The sequence below is a fragment of the Physeter macrocephalus genome, chromosome 2, assembly GCF_002837175.3.
Source record: "Physeter macrocephalus isolate SW-GA chromosome 2, ASM283717v5, whole genome shotgun sequence".
NCBI lineage: Eukaryota > Metazoa > Chordata > Mammalia > Artiodactyla > Physeteridae > Physeter > Physeter macrocephalus.
This window is the reverse complement of record NC_041215.1, coordinates 76,068,960-76,078,165: the sequence shown is the minus strand read 5'-3', so window position 1 is coordinate 76,078,165 and position 9,206 is coordinate 76,068,960. Positions and strand designations below refer to the sequence as shown.

Sequence of the window (9,206 nt, the reverse complement as noted above, 5' to 3'; positions counted from 1 at the left end):
CTAAAACCTGGTTCTTTGAGAAGATAAACAAAACTGATAAACCATTAGCCGGACTCATCAAGAAAAACAGGGAGAGGACTCAAATCAATAAATTTAGAAATGAAAAAGGAGAAATTACAACAAACACCGCAGAAATACAAAGCATCCTAAGCGACTACACCAACAGCTCTATGCCAATAAAATGGACAACCTGGAAGAAATGGACAAATACTGAGAAAGGTATAACCTTCCAAGACTGAACCAGGAAGAAATAGAAAATATGAACAGACCAATCACAAGTAATGAAATGGAAACTGTGATTAAAAATCTTCCAACAAACACAAATCAACGGATGAAGGATTAACCTTCAAAATATATAAACAGCTCATGCAGATCAATATTAAAAAAACAAACAACCCAATCCAAAAATGGGCGGAAGACCTAAATAGACATTTCTCCAAAGAAGACATACAGATGGCCAAGAAGCACATGAAAAGCTGCTCAACATCACTAATTATTAGAGAAATGCAAATCAAAACTACAATGAGGTATCACCTCACACCAGTTAGAATGGGCATCAACAGAAAATCTGTAAACAACAAATGCTGGTGAGAGTTTGGAGAAAAGGGAACCCTCTTGCACTGTTGATGAGTCTGTCATACAGAGTGAAGTAAGTCAGAAAGAGAAAAACAAATATCGTATATTGACGCATGTATGTGGAACCTAGAAAAATGGTACAGGTGAACCAGTTTGCAGGGCAGAGTTGAGACACAGATGTAGAGAACAAATGTATGGACACCAAGGGGGGAAAGCCGCGGGGGGGTGGGGGTGGGGGTGGGATGAATTGGGCGATTTGGATTGACGTGTATACACTGATGTGTGTAAAATTGATGACCAATAAGAACCTGCTGTATAAAAAAATAAATCAATTAAATTAAGTATTTAAAAAAAAAAAAAAGAAAGTTCCAGTTGCTTTTAGGGCAAAGCCACATTATCTTTATCTCTATATTCCCCTTTACTGCCTATACAGTGCCTTATTATTAGCAGCTCTTCTATAAATGTTTGTTGATTGAAGGTATTTTTCCATGAATAATTTCAGAAAAAGAAAACAGAATCATGCTTACTAGTTTTGATGTGTATTCATGGCTTCTTAATTATACTCAAAAGTATAGTGGAGAAGAGAACGTTAATTATCTCAAAATAAATTATTATGCATAATATACAACTCAGGAATACAAGGAAGCTTGTCTGGAAAACATGTTTGTTCTAGTCTTAGTTTTCACTTTTGTTTCCTCCAGGTCATGTGGGGTGCAGTTTTAAGGCAAGATGCAGAAAGAGTTATAAGACAGGAGGAAGGTTCTTTCAGAGAAAAGCAAAAATAAGAAGGGGAGGCTTCCTCTTTGTTCTTCTTCCTCCCTGGCTTTTAGGTGATCAAGGGCAACAGCAGGCTGGCTGCAGAGCCTGACTTCTTGCACAGCGCCACCCAGTGACCTAGACTGTGAACTTGTTTTTATTTTGCCAAAAGTTGAAAAATTAGAAATTCCGAAGTTGTGAACAGATTTAACAAGTCATTACTCATATTTATGGGAGGGTATAAATGCTAGCTAACAAGTCACTTGGATATATTTTATTTCAGAGGACATCTCCTATCAAAAATGGCTATGTCTTTGCTTCTGCACAAGTTACCTAGTGAGTTGATACACCTGAGTGTCTGGTGAGGGAGCCACAGCTGTGCCCACAGCTGCCCAGTCTCCCAGAAGTTGATAATGAATCAAATCCTGGCTATGCCCAACGGAGGTCTGGAGAAGAAGCTGGAGGGCAGCCTTCTGACGGGCACTCTACTATTTTCATTTAAAGGAGCATGTCTGAAAAAAGTTAAGAACATGGTTTCAAAGTAAAGATGAAAAAAACGTTGTAGATTATGACTTTTTTCTTAAGCGAGCTTCATCCCTCTGCACGCTGGTAAAATTCAGGCCTGGCAACCACACTCTTTTAGCTTGCAGAGGCCCCATGCCAGACACACTGCCAATAATTTCACGAGGGATGTGGAAAGAAAAAGAAATTATGAACAATGATAAAGAAGTTTCTCTGCCTCCTTTCTTAAAAGCATATCTGCAGCTGTTTCCAGGCATAGCCTCAAAAACATAAAGCCCTTGAGAGGAGAGCTATGGGAAGATTGAGTCTACTGCCCAGCCAAAGGCAGAAGAATCCCAGATAAATCAAAGGAGCTTGACCCAATTAGAATCTACTTGGTGAAACAGCAAAGACCAAGATGCTCCATTTTTTGGCTCTAGCTTCCTGCTCCGGCATGAGGGCTGACCGAGCAACTACACAGAGGCTGACTGTAAGTAGACAAAGGCTGTGTATATAGGCCAGTGACAGACCTGTTCCAAGTTGGTTAGGAGAGCAGTGGGCTGGGGTCGATGACTAGGTGGGAAGCTGGACCAGCTGACCTCTGAGGACCCCATGATTGGATGACTTTGATTGGCCCCAGTCCCATTACTTGAAATAATACATAAATAGAAATAATCTTCCCAATAATTCTAGGTAAACTGAGACCATCCTAGAGTGTTTAGCATAAATTGATAATAACATCTGATTTATTTATTTATTTTTTATTGGACGCACTGTGTGTCTTGCAGGATCTTAGTTCCTTGACCTGGGATCGAACCTGTGCCCTCTGCAGTGGAAGTGTGGAGTCCTAACCACGGGACTGCCAGGGAATTCCCAAAACACGTTTTTATAAATGGAAGAATGAAGGAAGCAGGCAGGGAAAATGAGAAGTCTAAGAGGTGATGTTATAGAAAGTGTGTGTATAGGAGTCCTAACCACGGGACTGCCAGGGAATTCCCAAAACACGTTTTTATAAATGGAAGAATGAAGGAAGCAGGCAGGGAAAATGAGAAGTCTAAGAGGTGATGTTATAGAAAGTGTGTGTATATGTGTGTGTGTGTGTGTGTGTGTGTGTGTGTGTGTGTGTGTGTGTACACACATGTATACATAGCCCGATGCTGTGCAATTAGATGCAAAAGAAACAATCACTTTCCTTTTCTTGAACTTAGCTGAATAGACCTTTACACCTGCTCAAAGTTCAAAATGTTAGTAGTGCAGCCCTGGCAGGATTTAGAAACGAAATGGAAAACCCCAGCAGGGCTTATAAAAGCATCAGACCCAGGGCTGTCAGGGCGGTTCCAAGTACCTGTTTTGGTCAAAGGGATTGAGAAGAGTTGCTGAAGAAGCTGGTTTTCCGATGTCCTCAGTACGACAACCACATCAGCAGGGAGAGTGTCTCTGTTTTTCTCAAGAACCCCAGAAGCATCATATAATACCTGCAACACAAATAGTAAAGCACAAGTGAGCCAATACCAACCCCATCACTGGCGACACGGGCACACTGTCCAAGGTCAGTAATTAATCAACCTCTGTATAGAATTCATCTTGACACAGCCATGCTTTTAAACCCAGACCACCATATAAGGGGGGAAAATTGTAATTTTTGAGGTCAGTTTATCTTAACCTCTTGTTCAATTATTCTTTGAAGAAGAGTCCTGTCAAAGATATATCACATTAGAATAATTGTATCAGGCACTCACAATATAGGAAGCATCCACCCTACGAGGTTAACACTGTTATTATCTCTATTTTACTGTGGGCAAACAGAGGCTTAGAGAGAGGCTGAATAATGTGCCCATGGTCACACGTGTCACCAGCGGTGGGCAGGTATCCCAACCTGGGCAGTTTGGCTCCATGCTCACAACCACTGCACCCTCACTCTTCCCAAGGTTCTCGTGGCACCTGAGTGATGGCTCAGGGATTCTGAGCAGTTCTCGATTCTCAGGACAGACGGGATCCAGGTCAGTGCAATTTTAAGGGATGTTCCAATGAAATAAGTGTTGAGTGACAAATGAATTCAGGAAAAGACACAGAGCCCAGAAGGAAAAGGATCCTATTTTTCCTTTAAAGTCAAGAAAGGACAAGAGGGAGAAAGAGGGAAGAAGAGGGGTGGGTAGGAAATAGGTGAAAAAGGACAGAGAGACGGGAAGAGAGGTGTGAGAAAAGGGACAGGAATGGAAGGCAGAAGAGCAGAGAAGAATGGGGACGCGGGGATCAGGGTAGATGTCATACGCACTCAGGCTTCAATGCTAAGGTAAATTAAGTTTTTAAGAGCAAAAACTGGATTGCAATTTCTAGCAAAGATCCAAAATAGATACCATGATGTATTATGTGGAGGGAAAAACCACCTCTTCACTTGTATTAGACTGCCTTTTAACCAACCTCCAGTCAGGCAAAATTAATTTCCATGCCATGATGTGAATGTGAAAAATAATGTCAATAAGTCTCAAATCAACAAAATAATCAGAAATACCTTTCATTGAACTCCTATCCATTTTCTGGACCCAGGGCCTCAGCAGACCCTGCGGGAACCAATTAGCCATAATTCACGCCGCTCCTTTGAGAGTAACGTGCGCAATGAATTGTTGGCTACAGGGGGAAAGAATTTCCTCAATCACTCACTAATTCGCTTCAGGAACTTGAAATTGAGAATTAGGCATAATGGGTGAAAAATGGAAATTTCAGTTAATGTTGTAAAAGCTTAACATCTGGATGATGGAGTTGTTTTTTTATTTCCTTTTCATCTAGACATTTTTGGTGCCCTGTAGACACACACTTGGGCTACGAAGTACTAAAAATTGAGCCCCACTGTGATATTAACCCTCCTCCATTACCTACACATCTCCAAATGACTTTTGAATGTGAACATTCACCACTGAACGCTGCAAAAGCTATAATATGTTTTCCCTCTGGAGAGCTGTCACTTCTAGGCCAAACCTCAGGTGAGAAGCAGATGGCAGCTCTGTGGGCCACCCCAGCGAGAAAGTGCTTCTTTGCCAGAGGCTACTTTCTGTGAGCAACACCACTGAGAAAGTTTGGGAATTATGATTAGGTATTCAAGAAGAATTAAATGGAGAAAGGAATCTGCAAGCAATTTCGTGAGGGCCACAAACAGGGTACGGTTGACACTTACCCCTTGTCAAGTTCAGGTTTAATAACTGACGTGTCTCACCTTTCCAGCATAGTGCTGAATGCCAAAGCACAGCTCCATTCCTTTGGGCCTCCAGACGTATTTGCATCGGAGATTATCTTCAAATTTATCTGTGTGGATTTTCATGTTTAAAAGTTACAACGTGAACTATTTGGTCCTTCGGACAAAAGTGTGCTCCTCGAACCATGATGACCCAGAATAAGGAAGTTCAGAGTAGCCTGATATTATTCTTGTATGTTCAGTGATGGAGAAAGATTCCCCCATGTGATGGGCATTTACAACTGAGTTCTCATTTACTTGTTTCATGTTGTCTTTAGTGTCAGGCTGTTCCCTACGATATCATGCTCTGCTCTGAGAACTCCTAGAATGAACACTGATGCCACCAGGAGACCAGCTAATTAGCTTTAGAACTATGAAGATATTCCATGGAAGGCAAATAACCCTGGTTTATACTCCTCTTGGCAACTTGTGACAATTTTATAGATAAAAGGAAGTCACTTGAGGGTGACAATCTCAACTCCTAGAAATGAATCTCTCCCACAGATCAATTTTTCATCTGGGAAAAAGGCTTGAAACTTCGTGTTCCTCCCTCTACAAATAGTTTTGCTTTTGTTGTGACTGACAACCTACTCCGTGTGAGGAACTGTGCTAACTAGTAAAGGGATGCAAGGGTTGGGGCTTTGTTGCCCAAGGATCTCACAATGTAAGTGAGAGACAGGACCATGTGCAACACTGAAGATTCACAAAGAAGGAGGAGTAGGTCATTGGGTATAGGGGTAAAGCACAGAAGGCCTTGAAGGCCAGAAGGAGGTGTTTCACCATCACTTCATAGATAATGGTAACCTAATGAAAAGGTAGCTTTAGGAAGACTAAATTAGCTGGGATGTCCAGGGTAGAGGGGGAGAATATGAGCCTGGAACCCAGGAGACCAGCAGGGGCTTCTGTACAAACTTGGACTGGAGATGGCTGGGCGTCCAGGTGGAGATACGAGAGAAGGACATGAAAAAGGAGGGGAATCAAGTACTGGTTATGGGAAATAAGGGAGCAGAAGGTGGAAAAAATGATCTTAATGATCTTAACATAGGGCAAAGGTATTTCCATTTGCAGAAATAGGAAAGTGAGCAAGGTCTGAGAGATGGTGACGGGTTTGCCGTCAAATTCTACCAGGACGTGTTCTGAACATTTCAACTCATTAAAAGCAGGGTCTATATTTTCACAATCACCAGGTAGCCAAAACACACAGGAAAGATTCCTTAAACCACATTCATGTGATGACGTGAGCCCAGTAGCCAAGTTCTCTTCTGCCTTTTCCAAAAGGTACCTACCAACCAGGGTCTGGTCCGTTGCTTGGGGAAACCTACTTTCCTCATCCAGAAGTGCAAGCAGTCCCAGAGGTTTCTGGAGGAACATATCCAAGAGGGGGCGATTGTCCTCATACTCCACGGGTGTCACGTCAATGCCCTCATTCTGATACTCCATCTGGAAGGAAACGGATTGTGAATCTCTCCAGCCCAAAACTGGCCTAGGTACCACCAGTTTGCCTGCACTTTTTGTGTCTGGCAACACTGAACAGGGTGTATTTTATTATGTGAGTGGGAGAGGGCTCTTCTGCGGTAGGCAGGTGAAGGTGGCAAGAGAAGGGATGGCTCTCTGTCTCCCAAACACTGACCTGGGGACTCAGAATTGAGAAACTGATGTAGAAAGGAAGGGAAGCTGAAAATTTTTTATTTTAGTGACAAGTAAGGTTTAGACCAGGAAGAAAGCAGATTTCCATCTTCTGCAAAGGATTGTGCAGAGGAATCATCTCAGACTAAAAAACTAGAAAAACTCCAGATATCCCAGGAAGATAAATGGAAGGAAACTGGACTGAAATAAGGTCTAGTTTTGTATAACTGAGTAGGGAGAAGAGTGCAATACAGATTTATCCAGTTCCAGTGATAAAACTAATACTGGTATTTTTAGTCCATGTCTTTGTGTTTATCTAATCATAGTAGTTTGTGTGTCCCTGCTCCTGTATTAAAACAAGGAGCTTGGTCAGAACGTTTAGTTTGTGCAACTACATATTCCCTCTTCATACAGGAGAGTCTTGGGGTTGTTGAGACACAGATGTAGAGAACAAATGTATGGACACCAAGGGGGGAAAGCCGCGGGGGGGTGGGGGTGGGGGTGGGATGAATTGGGCGATTTGGATTGACGTGTATACACTGATGTGTGTAAAATTGATGACCAATAAGAACCTGCTGTATAAAAAAATAAATACAATTAAATTAAGTATTTAAAAAAAAAAAAAGAAAGTTCCAGTTGCTTTTAGGGCAAAGCCACATTATCTTTATCTCTATATTCCCCTTTACTGCCTATACAGTGCCTTATTATTAGCAGCTCTTCTATAAATGTTTGTTGATTGAAGGTATTTTTCCATGAATAATTTCAGAAAAAGAAAACAGAATCATGCTTACTAGTTTTGATGTGTATTCATGGCTTCTTAATTATACTCAAAAGTATAGTGGAGAAGAGAACGTTAATTATCTCAAAATAAATTATTATGCATAATATACAACTCAGGAATACAAGGAAGCTTGTCTGGAAAACATGTTTGTTCTAGTCTTAGTTTTCACTTTTGTTTCCTCCAGGTCATGTGGGGTGCAGTTTTAAGGCAAGATGCAGAAAGAGTTATAAGACAGGAGGAAGGTTCTTTCAGAGAAAAGCAAAAATAAGAAGGGGAGGCTTCCTCTTTGTTCTTCTTCCTCCCTGGCTTTTAGGTGATCAAGGGCAACAGCAGGCTGGCTGCAGAGCCTGACTTCTTGCACAGCGCCACCCAGTGACCTAGACTGTGAACTTGTTTTTATTTTGCCAAAAGTTGAAAAATTAGAAATTCCGAAGTTGTGAACAGATTTAACAAGTCATTACTCATATTTATGGGAGGGTATAAATGCTAGCTAACAAGTCACTTGGATATATTTTATTTCAGAGGACATCTCCTATCAAAAATGGCTATGTCTTTGCTTCTGCACAAGTTACCTAGTGAGTTGATACACCTGAGTGTCTGGTGAGGGAGCCACAGCTGTGCCCACAGCTGCCCAGTCTCCCAGAAGTTGATAATGAATCAAATCCTGGCTATGCCCAACGGAGGTCTGGAGAAGAAGCTGGAGGGCAGCCTTCTGACGGGCACTCTACTATTTTCATTTAAAGGAGCATGTCTGAAAAAAGTTAAGAACATGGTTTCAAAGTAAAGATGAAAAAAACGTTGTAGATTATGACTTTTTTCTTAAGCGAGCTTCATCCCTCTGCACGCTGGTAAAATTCAGGCCTGGCAACCACACTCTTTTAGCTTGCAGAGGCCCCATGCCAGACACACTGCCAATAATTTCACGAGGGATGTGGAAAGAAAAAGAAATTATGAACAATGATAAAGAAGTTTCTCTGCCTCCTTTCTTAAAAGCATATCTGCAGCTGTTTCCAGGCATAGCCTCAAAAACATAAAGCCCTTGAGAGGAGAGCTATGGGAAGATTGAGTCTACTGCCCAGCCAAAGGCAGAAGAATCCCAGATAAATCAAAGGAGCTTGACCCAATTAGAATCTACTTGGTGAAACAGCAAAGACCAGCATGCTGCATTTTTTGGCTCTAGCTTCCTGCTCCGGCATGAGGGCTGACCGAGCAACTACACAGAGGCTGACTGTAAGTAGACAAAGGCTGTGTATATAGGCCAGTGACAGACCTGTTCCAAGTTGGTTAGGAGAGCAGTGGGCTGGGGTCGATGACTAGGTGGGAAGCTGGACCAGCTGACCTCTGAGGACCCCATGATTGGATGACTTTGATTGGCCCCAGTCCCATTACTTGAAATAATACATAAATAGAAATAATCTTCCCAATAATTCTAGGTAAACTGAGACCATCCTAGAGTGTTTAGCATAAATTGATAATAACATCTGATTTATTTATTTATTTTTTATTGGACGCACTGTGTGTCTTGCAGGATCTTAGTTCCTTGACCTGGGATCGAACCTGTGCCCTCTGCAGTGGAAGTGTGGAGTCCTAACCACGGGACTGCCAGGGAATTCCCAAAACACGTTTTTATAAATGGAAGAATGAAGGAAGCAGGCAGGGAAAATGAGAAGTCTAAGAGGTGATGTTATAGAAAGTGTGTGTATATGTGTGTGTGTGTGTGTGTGTGTGTGTGTGTGT

The 9,206-nt window shown here is 41.9% G+C and overlaps 1 protein-coding gene across 1 annotated transcript in view; it reads right to left on the bottom strand.

Moving 5' to 3' along the window:
* The window catches only part of MYO3B (myosin IIIB), a 511,858-nt gene that overhangs the window by 182,920 nt on the left and 319,732 nt on the right, over positions 1-9,206 (bottom strand). The window lies entirely within an intron of this gene.